At 37.3% G+C, this 12745-nt stretch overlaps 1 protein-coding gene across 2 annotated transcripts in view; it reads left to right on the forward strand.

The window, feature by feature from the left end:
* Positions 1-12745, forward strand: part of LOC144209268 (partitioning defective 3 homolog) — a 234425-nt gene that overhangs the window by 211980 nt on the left and 9700 nt on the right. For both annotated transcript variants that reach the window (XR_013329067.1, XR_013329066.1), the window contains exon 28: positions 9136-9219. The gene's annotated coding sequence lies outside the window, so the exon portion shown is untranslated. The remainder of the gene's footprint in view (positions 1-9135; positions 9220-12745) is intronic.

The raw sequence follows: 12745 nt of genomic DNA on the forward strand, positions 1-12745 counted from the left end.
CAGCATGGCTGTAGGCCCACACCCAGGCATTTTCAAACCCCTCCCCCAGTGTACGTAGACCTTGAGGCAGCAGAGAGAAGCGCTGTCCCACATAATGACATCTCTTAATGAACGTGACATTTTGCTGATATTTGCATGTCATGCATGATGCTAAATCTGCATGCTGAAACACTAATCTTCATCTTAAACAAAGCTTAACAAATGCACACAATCCATCATGCAAATATTTACTACAGATGACCCATGTAGCTCAGCCAAGTCACCCATTTAACACTTCTTCCTCTGTAACTTTCATTAAAATCTTGCACACATGGCTTGTTGACAGAGCATTGGAGCAAAACGGAGAATTTGTGCGGAGAGAAACTTTCAATCCCATCTGTCACCAGATGAAATTGCGCTGGTGACAAGTGGCAAAATATCAATCAGTAGTAATTTCTTCTCACCGCCTTGCCTGTCAAAGCTGCAGTAGAAAGTTGACCCCCTGTCGTTATACGTTTAGTCTTTACATCATCCACCGCACCGAATACAAAAAACCCAAAGACGTTGCAACAACAACCTGAGAACGTTAAGCTGCAGGGTCATTTTTATGGCGTGTTCCTCTCAGTCTTGCTAAAAAATATGACTTTACTAAAAGCCACTGGCAGGTAGACAAGCAAGACAGTATTGATTACTTCTCATATTAATCATATAAAAGCAATAGTAAAGTTTACCTTTAACACCCCTAATGGCGATGTTACCGGAGTGGTAGACAGCTTTCACCAATAATAGTGCCTATGTCAGCAGCTTGGGGCCTAGACAGCCTTCGGAGGCTCACCGGAGTGCCTGTCAAGGATGCAACTGATTGCTATTACTGGCTCCAATAGAATGAATGTCATTCCAGTCAACACTGTCTGTGTATGTGTCTCTCATGTCAAACTGAATCCAACTCCAGTGTCGCCTACAGACAAAAACACTGAAGTGCGCCTGAAATGATTCCCCTAGCTATTCTCGCAAAACATTGCCACAGTGAGTATGGTTGAATAGAAATTTCAGCACGTTCTTTTTGTATATACTATACCCGAGGAATAGAAAAAAAAATGTTGTTGCTACTGGTTCTTTGGTGGAAGTGAAGCTGAAGGCTGGAATATGGGTTAAGTTGATAAGAAATACACTCTAAAAGAAATATGTTTTTTTTTTTTACACGTAAAATAGTTATTTAGGGAGGTAGCAAACATGTCCGACTGTTGAAGAATTCAAGAAGCAGATTTGTAGAAAGCATATTTTTTTATGAAATGAGACAATTTAATTGTCTATTTCAGTAGAAGTACACACACTATGACAATTTGGGTATTCTTGTGCCAATTACGTTCCTTCATGCAAAAGGAAATATCACATCTTTACATGGTCATACATCAAATATAGATAAGTGTAATGCAGCCACAAATCACAATAATAATATGGAATTTACAACATTCTCATTAATCCATCTTTTTTCTCTACCTGCATCCTTGAAATTGCAAAATTTAGGACAATCATATATAGGCATCAACAAATGAATGACCTACATTTTCTCCAAGTGGCTCTTTTATTATCTTGTTCCAATAACATACTGAAGTGGAATAATAGAACTGCATAACTTATCTTTAATGATTTTCTACTGTATAGCTTCCATAACTTTATTTTTCAAAATAAGATTCAAAATCAAAACAACTTGGTGGTCAGGCAGCGTACTTTGAGTGATTGGAATCAGCAATTTAAATGTGTTGCAAAGAGTGCAACAAAACAGCTCTATTGCAAGACTCGGAAACAAAAAAAAAACAGAAAAGAAAAAGGAATTAGATTATGTTTGTGCCCATTCTCATTTACACTTGTGACCACTCTAGTATATGCTTTTATAGTGACACTCTTCAGGTGTATATCTGTTCATCACCCCTTCCAAGATGCATGGAGCGCATCTGTGGGCTTCCTCTGAAGCCTCTTGAGAGGGCCACAAAGGCTTCTAATTATCCCTGACCTTCTGGCTCTCCCTCAGCTTGCCTCCCTCTCAGGGCCCCTGTGGCTCACTCAGGACTGCCTTCTCCTCATGGGTTTCACATCTTTACCCAGTTTGCCCAATCTCACCTCCAAAATAACCTCTAAGCTTGGCCTCAGCCGTTAATTGCTACCATTTCTGAGACAAAGACAATGTTTTGTGTAGGACAATCCTGAAGGTCATTCAACAAGAAAAGCTTAGCCATTGTTGTCTGTTCATGTTCCTGGGTGTTTTTCTAATCATATTAGTCTTATTATTTTTTATCATTATTAGCAAATACTTGTTGATAACATTTTAAGGTATTTTATTCAAGTTTAGAAGAAAACATATTTTGAAAATCTCTTTCAAGATTTTTGAATTGGTCCTTTTTGCCAATTTCTGAAAACATATCCTCAAGATGTGACTGAATGAATCAAATGATAATTCTTCATGTTTAATTTTCTATTCAGCTTCACACTTCAGAATATTTGTCTTGCTGCATAATCTGAACCATGACGAAAAAACATGGAACCAAAAGAAAACATAGTTTAGTTTTTTAGTTGCTGTCCAAATTTCTTTTTTATGCTCTTAGCGGCCCATAAACTTTAAAATGATAGCATTTCCACCTGCCACCAACCGCAAACCATCAGGGACTTTTCTCCCTTTTTCATTACACATCATTGCCATAGATCAGAATGTCCGATGAGTAATCTGATCCAAAACATTGCCATGGAGACTGTAATTATGTATCTTCTAATGTGGAGGATGGAAATAGACATAGAGCAAAAGGGGTTGACACTATAAAGCATGTCAGTTAATATCAGAGTTTCAGAGCCCTGCTGTAAATAATGACTCCACTGCTACTATCTGTCTCTTGTTGAAAGCTGGTGGTCGACAGAAAGAGTTGCCAAGGAAACCGTGAATTAAATAAATCTTAGTTTATTTAGGCGGGGCTGGGCGAAGCTTGATCTTGCAACTCTTTAGATGACCTTTTTTAAAGACTGCATACTAATAATTAATTGAAAAATTGAACAAGTGACTGTTGTGACTTACTCCACACAATATTTAACACTTACAACCTCATAAAATACACATTCATAAGCTAGATTTAGAGATCACTGTTATACTTGAGAAAACTTAATTTTGCCTCTAAATGCAACCCAACATTGCAGGAATGACCTTGAAAGCTAACATTAAAACTGAAAAAGAACAACTACAAATTACAGAGGATAACCTCTCAAATTTTCAAACCGACCCATCACTACGATTAACCCGTAACCAGAGTAATCGAGCAATTATGCATCATATCCCAGACTAATTATAATAATACAAATTGGATGCAAGCCTTTAGAAATGTAAAATACAAAAAAAACACTGCCTTTTAGCATTGTTTTTATTTAATATCCAATCAAAAAGTTTGAGATTGATGGAATTTAAATGTAGAATTTATGGGTAGCATTGTTTGAATCTGAGGTGCAATTCTAAATACATTTTCTAGAGTGATTGCATCAAATAGATTTAGCACATTTTCCTGTTATCCATTGAAGGGGAAATAACTTTTTAAAAAAATCATATGTAGTCTGTCAAGTAATCAAAAACCAAATCACTCAACTATGGAATAATTTTGTAGTTTCTTTGCACCAATGAAAGTGGATATTGAAAACACTTGCAGACACAATGTTCTTTGTAAAATGTACAAGCTGCATTTTTTTCATTTGTTTTTCCCCTTCCTCCTGAATATGATACCTAGCTACAGACATTGTAACATCCTGTTTTGTTATTTATGTGTGGTTCAAGGGTGTGAAAGCATGCTGATGTGTTTTGTCCTTGTTATGCATGTTGATTCTTTGTGCACCAATGTTATGTACTCAGTTTCTGCAATTACAAATCAAAAATGCGAACAACACGGCACTGGATTCCCCAGTCCATCCATAATTGATCAATAGATGTCCTTGCCTGTCGTACTGGATGAACCCCGGAAGCGGGCCTAAAACAGATCGCCATGTCCTGGCGTTCATCCCAGCGAGAAAAAGAAGGACCCATATGACAAGGATTGGGGAGCTGAGGCTGAACAAAGCTGCTCCAATATTGATCACTGAAGGTGTCTTTGAGGTGTTTAGTCTCAGCCAAAAAGCTGCCTGTGGGAATTGGTGGTGGGTTTTAAAGGCTACACAGCCAAGAGTGTAAGCACAGACAGGCTTCATTGGCTTGATTCACCTTCCACTGTTTATTCAAGCAGAACAGAAGTCCTCGGAGGTAGTAGAGCATTAGCAGAACCATATTGCATTAATCAATGAGGATTTATCAAATACACACATAGACTGAATATTTTCCTTAAAAGAAATTGGAACTTAAATCGCTCGAGATTATATGATTATAAGGAGAATACAGGTTTCTCCCGATCAGTTTTTGAAGAATTTCTTTGTCAGATAAAAGTCTGATATTTGCACTTATAGGTGACACGAATGTGCCCCTATAAAAACACTTGCTTGCAACTGGCTGTTCTCAAATGAATTAAAGTCAACTTTTTTGGAGCCCCAAACTTCAACTCCTCCTAGATAGACTGCCAACACTTGCTACCCTCAGAGCTGATTTGGATGACTTCCACTATTCCCCTGCATGTCAACACAGCATCAGGTGCATTTCACCTCATTCCATGCCATATTCAAATGTCTATCCACGCTACTGCAGGCTGCTCAGGGGTGAAGACTGGCCAAACATTGCCACTTTGCCAGCATCCCAACACAAGCTGCAGATTCACACAGTGACAAAGGGTCTGTTCACCCTGCTGGCACAAACCCCCGCCTGCCCATCTGGTCCTTTAAAAACAGGTGCCAGTCACTCATCACGCCTGCCCTCCTATCTTCCTGAAAGACACAGCCTTCCAACACTGAGGTCCTTGGCTAGCTTCTCAGTTCCTCACCTCATTACTGCCAACACACTTATCTCCTGCTGGGGACATAGCCCACATAACACCAGAGCGTTAGAGTGTTAGAGTTGTTCAGAATCTGTTCACAAGCACAAGCGGTAGCCCAATTTTAAACTGGGATATGGCGGCAAGTGACTAGATACTGTCAACTTGGCTTGCCACTTTATTTCAGAAAAAAAAACACATGTCCATTGAATGGATGGTCACTCGCTTTGTCTCGTCCATTCATGGAATGATTGAAGTGGAATAATTGTCTCGCCAGGGAGGACAAGCGCTTGTCGAAAGCCACATCAATCCACTGTGTGTCACTCAAACTTGTCATGAAAGAAAACTCAACTGGGAGCAGAGAATGTAGACACTGATTTGCCTGACAAAAATCCCCTTGATATTAGCACTTAAGCTGTCTTTTGATGAAGCTCATCAATATGGCTGGCTACTACTCTTAGACTGATATTTTTTTATAATGTATATAAACAAATTTGAAAATTATTTGTCTGTAGCCGGTCATAGTTTTGTTTTTATTTTTATTTTTTACAATTTTAACCTTTACGTTGAGTAATGAACCTAATGGTCCTTCTCCATTGCATCACAATTTGGTGAAAGCACTAATAATCCTTGATAGAAAACCATTTCTGATGGTAAGAGAAGTCCTGGTTTGAAAAATGCCTTCGAGGGTTTTGCTTACTGGAGCAAGAGACTGCTAGACTCTCACTGCATGTCTAAAATGCAATTGAGTGTCTTGTTGGGTGTTTTGCTTTAATTTTGAGTGGATACAATGCATTGACATAGTCAAATCTAGATAAAGAACAAAAAGGCAATATTGATTGATTTTGTTCAGCCCAACTCTGATTGTACACTGGGTCTTTGGTTATCTGTTCCGTGTGAACAGGCTGATCACGGGGTTGAACTGCAGATGTTGCTGATTGATTAAGTCACTTCACACGACTGTCTGCTTCATGTTTTCTGATCAGTCAGTCACGTGCTTCAAAAAGTGGAAATGTGCTGGAGAGCACGTTTTGTAAACCACTGTTGGTATTATCTCTGAATTCCTAACTACTTCCAGAACTGGATTCTGCTTTGCTGTCATGGTTTAATCTTCAACTTGTGAATATACTTATTGGAGAGTGTGAACTCAAAGGCAGCTGGATTTTCACACTATTTCATTCAGTTTTAGAACATTTTAGTTTGTGTTCTTTATATAGAACCAGCACCTGGACCAAACACCATGAAATCATTTGATTTATCCTTAGTGTTTAACACACAGTCTTTGTACAGGCATGTATTAGCATTTCTGCTTTTAAAATCCCATCTTTCCTCATGTGTATATTTTTCTTAGAAGTTACGGCCTTCCTTGTATTCCAGTAATGTGATAAATGCCACCACATTCTCTTTCTTCCGTTTCCCTTTGATAGAGACAAACACGGATAAAAGCTGCAATGCAAAAAATAAATAAAACAGGGGCACACATGTGTGGCTTTTGATAGTGTCGGCATTGAAAGGACAATCAACATGCTCAATGAAGGCGGAATAGAAATGTCCAAGCCGAATGTTTTCAACAGAAATACACCACTTTATTCATCTGCCCTGTGACAACTCTTAAGCTAAAGCAGGAAGTCAGCATAGTAATAGTTGGGGAATGTTTCCCCTACTGACAGTAGATTTATCATCCCTAACATTAGATTGGATGAAACTGGATTAGTCAATGACAGGTTTTTAAAGGTCACGAATCACAAGAATTCAGCAAATGCCCTATTTTGGTCAAGATGCATTAGAATGTCTATTGTTTGATTTATGGAGTTGATTTATTGCATTCTAAATGAATTTTTTCTTAGCTCAGGATATTAAATTTGGGACTTAAGTGTTCTACGATGAACTGCATATTTATATCAACAGATTGATCTTTTAGATTTTGACTTAGACTTGACCTTTTGATCATTTTTTGTTGAATGTGGACTTGTGGCTACATGAATACTCATGTCAATCACCAGTTTCTGTGTGTGTATGGTACTGATGTAGATCGCCCGTTTAGAGTTGACACGAACATTTAGGTGTACTGATGTTCGGTAGTATCAAGTTTAAATCTGAAATTCACTGTAAAAGGCCCTTTGACAGAAATTCTCTCTGTTGAGTTGAGATCTTAAAGGATCTAATTATGTGAGTGGTGGGTGGTCTGAAAGAGACAGGTAGAAAGAAAAAAATCACAGCTCTGCTCATAATGAAGTGTGAAAGCGGCTAAAGATAGGATGACATCTCTTGCGCATGACTTTCATATAAATCTCTTACAAATGGCATTCTCATCAAAACATCTAGTTTGCCTAATATGCAAGGCTAAAAGTTGGATTCAGTCATAAATCTAAGCTTTTAGAGAAATTTCACAGCATGATTCTGCTTCACACTAAAAGGAGTCCTTAAAATTATAAACACAAGGTCATTTTAAACATTTGAATAATGATGTTTTTCTGGAGGAAAAAATGATCCCAATTCTAATTTGAATGTGTTAGAGAAGGTAAAATATGGATGATAAATAATGGTCTCGCTGTGGATACTTTGTGTCCTTGGGCAATGATTGCAACCGTAACAACTATTAGAGTTTCATAAGTGTTGTATTCCTCAAGATTACCTACGCTATCACTTTGGCTCTTTATTATACTTTATGCATGAGAAACATGCAGAAAAACCCACTCAGCAATCAGCTCTTGATCTGTGCAAAAGCCAATTTGCTCTTTGTTTTGCTTCTGCTGCATATCAACTGAGACGAGAGTCACTTTGGTTTTTCATTTTGATCATCAGCACCAGTCAAGAACTCTTGATTGTGCCCAGCGAGTGAGTCATTTCCAATCATGATCTGAGACTCATAAAGTATCTGTCATGAATAAACATGGCCAATAAACCCAGTCTTTTCTCCCCTCATATTATTCTAATTCTCACCTGCTGTATTAAAATGTGTAATATCCTCACAATTGCAGCCTGAGTGATGTCTATTGTATCAACAATATCATATCAAGCAACAAAGACCTAATTAATACCTGCCTGGATATGATGAGGAATAATTAGTGGCATCCTGGAGAGTCAGTGACAGCAATCGTACAAGCAGCACACGAGGGGCCATGAATGGAATGAAATAGAAACGGAGTCTCATTCACCAATTGTTTTTAGGATTTATTCTTATGAAATCTCCCTTAATGAATTTTTAAAATTGCAATACGATATCCACTGGAAACCAGTTCAGGATGTACTGTGCCTGAGTTCAGGGACCCTCATCACACTCATGAAGATAAAATAATGGGAGGATTGTTATTGAATTTGCCAGTCTTAGTGGTCTTTGTTGGAATAAGAACCCCTGTATTATTTGTGATTATATGTGCTGTATTTTCTGGACTATAATTCACTATAATTGGGCCTGCAATTAATACTTAAGTGCAACTTGTGTTTTTTTTTTTTTTCTCCAACTACCAAAAGGCAATTTATTTAGGCTGTAGTTATCCAAAAAACTGTAAATGTTACATTAACAGGTGCCCATTTACCCTGTTGTTGTTCTCCATTTAAATATTTTCACTTTAACTTCTGTTTATTCTGGGTTTCTGATTTAAATGCCCCATCATTAAACTACAACAAAAGAAAAATATGTTTACTTCTCTTAAAATGTTCGCCTAAGCGAACTTTTACTCAAAATAAAGACTTCAGTTTCAACCTTACAGAAAAACAACTGCAATCACATTGGAAAAGGGCAACACACACCGATAAATTATGTTAATAACCTGTCAACGAACTAGTACAACCTCTAGATAATAGCACAACATTGTAATCTGGCCCTCTGGAAGGATTGCAAAAATGAAAGTCTATATCACTAAAACTCCCCAACAAAGAGAGGAAGAGTGAAAGTGACAGGCAGCAGGAAAGACAAAGATGCTACACAGACACCTCACCCATTCAACAATATCCCTTCGACAGTGGAGAAGGAATAATGTAAAAAAAAGAGTCATTCCCTTCCAGGGAAAGAATAAAGCACACATCAAAGGAGAAAAATAATGTAAAAAAAATCTAGGTTGCCCATAAATATGAGAAATGACTTATGCCAGAGAAGGGATGGATGGAACATCATCATGTCTTGATAACTCGATTTGACTTTCAGTTTTGCACTGTGATCCACACACAGATGATATTCTGTTTGAAAACTATCAACCAGAACCTCAAAGTAGTATTGCTTTCCTCGCAGGTTTCAAGAGTGCGGAACTATCCCATCATTGAGTGCAGTTGGGCTTCTAAAGGCTGATGACTCCTCAAGACAGTGCAAGGAGAGGTTAGTATGACATATTTTCCACATGGTTTAAATAGAAGAAGTGTTTTATAGCAAGACTTCCCATCTAACAGCCAGTGTTGGTTAGAATAACACATTTGTTTTTAATGCCATTCCAGCAAACTAAATGGCCTCATTAAATGAGCATCTAGTGATGCCATCAGAGGAGATAAAGTGAATTACACGATAGGCCTTCGCTGTTATTTAATGAAATGTCTTCCAACAGGACATGACATCCAAGTGGCAAACTGTTTAGTAATTTTTTTATTGCCAACTAGTCATTTAGAAATGGTCTGTTATTTCTTATCGGATTCATTCATGGGAGCAAAATGATTCTTGGAAAAATTGTAGGTCATAAAAATGATAAAATGAGGACAATGTGTCTACTAAATTTAGTCACTAAAAATAATAATGAGGTCAAAAGTGTTAATCGGGTACATTTTCTTAGATACGGTATCTGGCCAAACTCTTAAAAGTTCAGTTTTCTGGTAGTTTGGCGATGCCAGTGGACAAAAGATGTTGTTTAAATGGAAGATTGCATTTGATTTTGTTGTGAAGTTCTTATCTTCCAGTTGCCTGTAGTTGGACAGAACTACATTTGTGTTGCCAGTGGCCGTGTAAGGAGGAATAACAATGAATAATTAAACTAATTGTTGCTAAACAATATCATTAAAGGGGAAAGTGACATACCTGTGCCATTAAACAAGCAGTAGGAGGGCAGTTTGTAGTTTAAATTAAATTAAATATCTAGAATGCTTTACCTAACGAGCACTTAAATATTTTATTTTCCAATCCATGTCACCACAGTAAGTAATGCTTTATCTATTTTTGCATCTACACAAATATTTTCCCAAACTTTGTAGACAAATGTTTGTTTGTTTTTACCATAGTGACATTTGTAACTAACTACATAGCAACCTGAGGTGTTTTAATTCAATGGCTTTGAAAATATTCAGTTTTGTTGCTGTGAAGGAAGTTTATTTTAGCACTTTTTCCCCTTGGCTATTAACATGCTTACTCATTTGCACATTTTGATGAATTTAGCCCGCAGCTGTCTTGAGGCCCGTTGTGAATGTATATGTTTAACTTCAAACGTGTCAATTTTGCTCATGTGCAAATATTATGTGAAAGGATTTACACAGATTTAAAAAAGGCTGCTATCCAGTTTTATTCTGAAAGCTGTGATAATGGTGTGTTAACCCCTAACACACATGCACACAAATACCTATAAAAGAAAAAGGAGGTGTTCAGAGTGATTGCACACATTGAAGATTGCTATCAATGTGTGAATGCATTCTGGTTTGTTCCCACTTGATGGATAAGGGAAGTCAAGGCCAAATGAATGTGTGCGCTCATGCTTGTTTGTGGAGCGAATCGGAGATAGCAACAACAAAAAAGGTAAAATGCCCATTGCGACAAAAAAAGGGCCTTGATAACAGCATGTCTAGTAAATGTTTAAAAAGCTCTCTGTTGACAACATTTCTTTTATAGATAATTCTGTCCTTATTTAATTAAACATATTGCATCAGTGAAAGAAAATGTGAATTTTCAGCAATGGCTTTTCCCTGATATAATTTCATGCAAATGATCTGCTACAGAAGCTTTTAGTGGGGAAGAAGAAGGGGGAGCTTCATCACAAATCCTGGTTGGCTAATCAAAAGATTTAACCGAGCACTGAAGTTGAGGACTCACCATGAGTCTCTATGAGTTGGAATAGAGAAATTTAAATTAAGTCCTGGAGGGTGTGCATGAAAGGATTTCTACTCATGCACATTTAACCTACAATGACTGCATATACTCCAAAAAAAAGGCCAAAAACAACAAAAACATGTTTCTTATAGTTGCCTTACTTACTGCAGAATAACATGATTTAAAAACATAACATTGTTCACTAACAAACTAAATAAATCTGAGTAAAAATGAGAAGTGTGCAGGTCTTAACACTAGCATGAAAATAAAATAAAAATATAAACATCACAAAATATGTAAAGAATATTATTATATTATATTTATATTATATATTTAAAGAAAGAAAAATAACTGCCAATGTGGTGTTTCAGTCATCACATTTTTTTTTATGTTTTCTTAAATGCCCCCAAGCCATGAATGTTTCCCGTGGATGTGGTTTGCATTATGTATCAATTCATTTACTAGTGTTTGTAATGCTGCTCACAACCACCTCATGAAAAGATAACATACTTCACAAAGGATATGATTTCTCACACCCGTAAGATTAGCTCTGGTTGCAGATTATTTACCAAGTCCGGACATCTTTGCACTTACCTCCTTACACAGAAGCCTGTTTGGTCACTGAGGCCAGGTGACAGATAAAGCTTGCGGTCACTCCAGATCCAGAGCTGTAACGTCACAGACCTTAGTAAACACAGATAATCAGTGACTCATTGAACCCACAAGCACAGGACTGACCGGTTGTTCTGCAAGGTTATCTTCAACAAAAAGTGGAGTCTGGTCCCTGCAGGCATGTGACAGGGTGGCATGCTTGTGTGACCTTGTTAGTATATGACTCCACAGAAACCCCAACACTGCCCCTGGTTAAAGGTTAACACCCACAGATGATAAAAGAGGTTTAGTTTTTGTTGACCATGTCGCCAGTGAGGAATATATTTGATGGTTTACATTCTAATCAGCAGAGCAGGTTGAGCTTAGATGTGCTAAACTAAAACTAAAGTCAACTTGTTGATACTTGATAGGTTGTCTTATTTTAGGTTTGTGTATATTCAATAGAATATTTAATTCAGTACTGAACCTACCCTTATATATCACTTTACTCTGGTATTCACAAGTTTCAGTTATGATGGGTTAACATAAGTCATGGTTTGCATTTTGTATTGCATCTTAAATGAATGTATTTCTTCTGAGGATCAAATTTATGTTATCCTGATTACTATAACTGTAAAGTATAAACTATAGAAAGGCCAAATAGGCTGTGTTTCTATGTCTATGACCACAAGGCATTTCATTATGACTGAAATCCATGACTTGGTGAAGTTCAATATTTACTCAGCACAATGAACAGGCCAACTCTCTTTCATAGCTCTGCAAATCGAGCACCACAGATACTATCTATAAGATTTTTCACAGTCCTAATCTAACCTCTTCCACACAAGGCTTTTTATTACCGCTCAGGGAGACGAGCTTTATTTGCAAGCTGTTTGCTGTAGCAAATTGTTATTGCTCTGTGGCATTTCAATTGAGTGAGATATCAATGGATTGTGTCATTCACTGGACAGACGTGACTCCAATAATAAGATTTAATATTGGAAGAAGCATCATATTAAAGTGAGCTGGTGATATAACTTAACCTTAAGAGTCGAAGAAATACTCAACAATGGGCTGACGACAAAAGGCCGATTGCCAAACTAGTGTATGCTGGAAATCTTAGATTTTGCAATCACAGATAAACTTATTAGACACACTATTGGTTTGGATCAGGGGTGTAAGTTAGTTTAGTTTTATTAGTTCAGTTGTTGTTAGTTTATGTTAAATCTGAGTGCACTTTTATACTTTA

Source organism: Stigmatopora nigra, chromosome 16, assembly GCF_051989575.1.
Source record: "Stigmatopora nigra isolate UIUO_SnigA chromosome 16, RoL_Snig_1.1, whole genome shotgun sequence".
NCBI lineage: Eukaryota > Metazoa > Chordata > Actinopteri > Syngnathiformes > Syngnathidae > Stigmatopora > Stigmatopora nigra.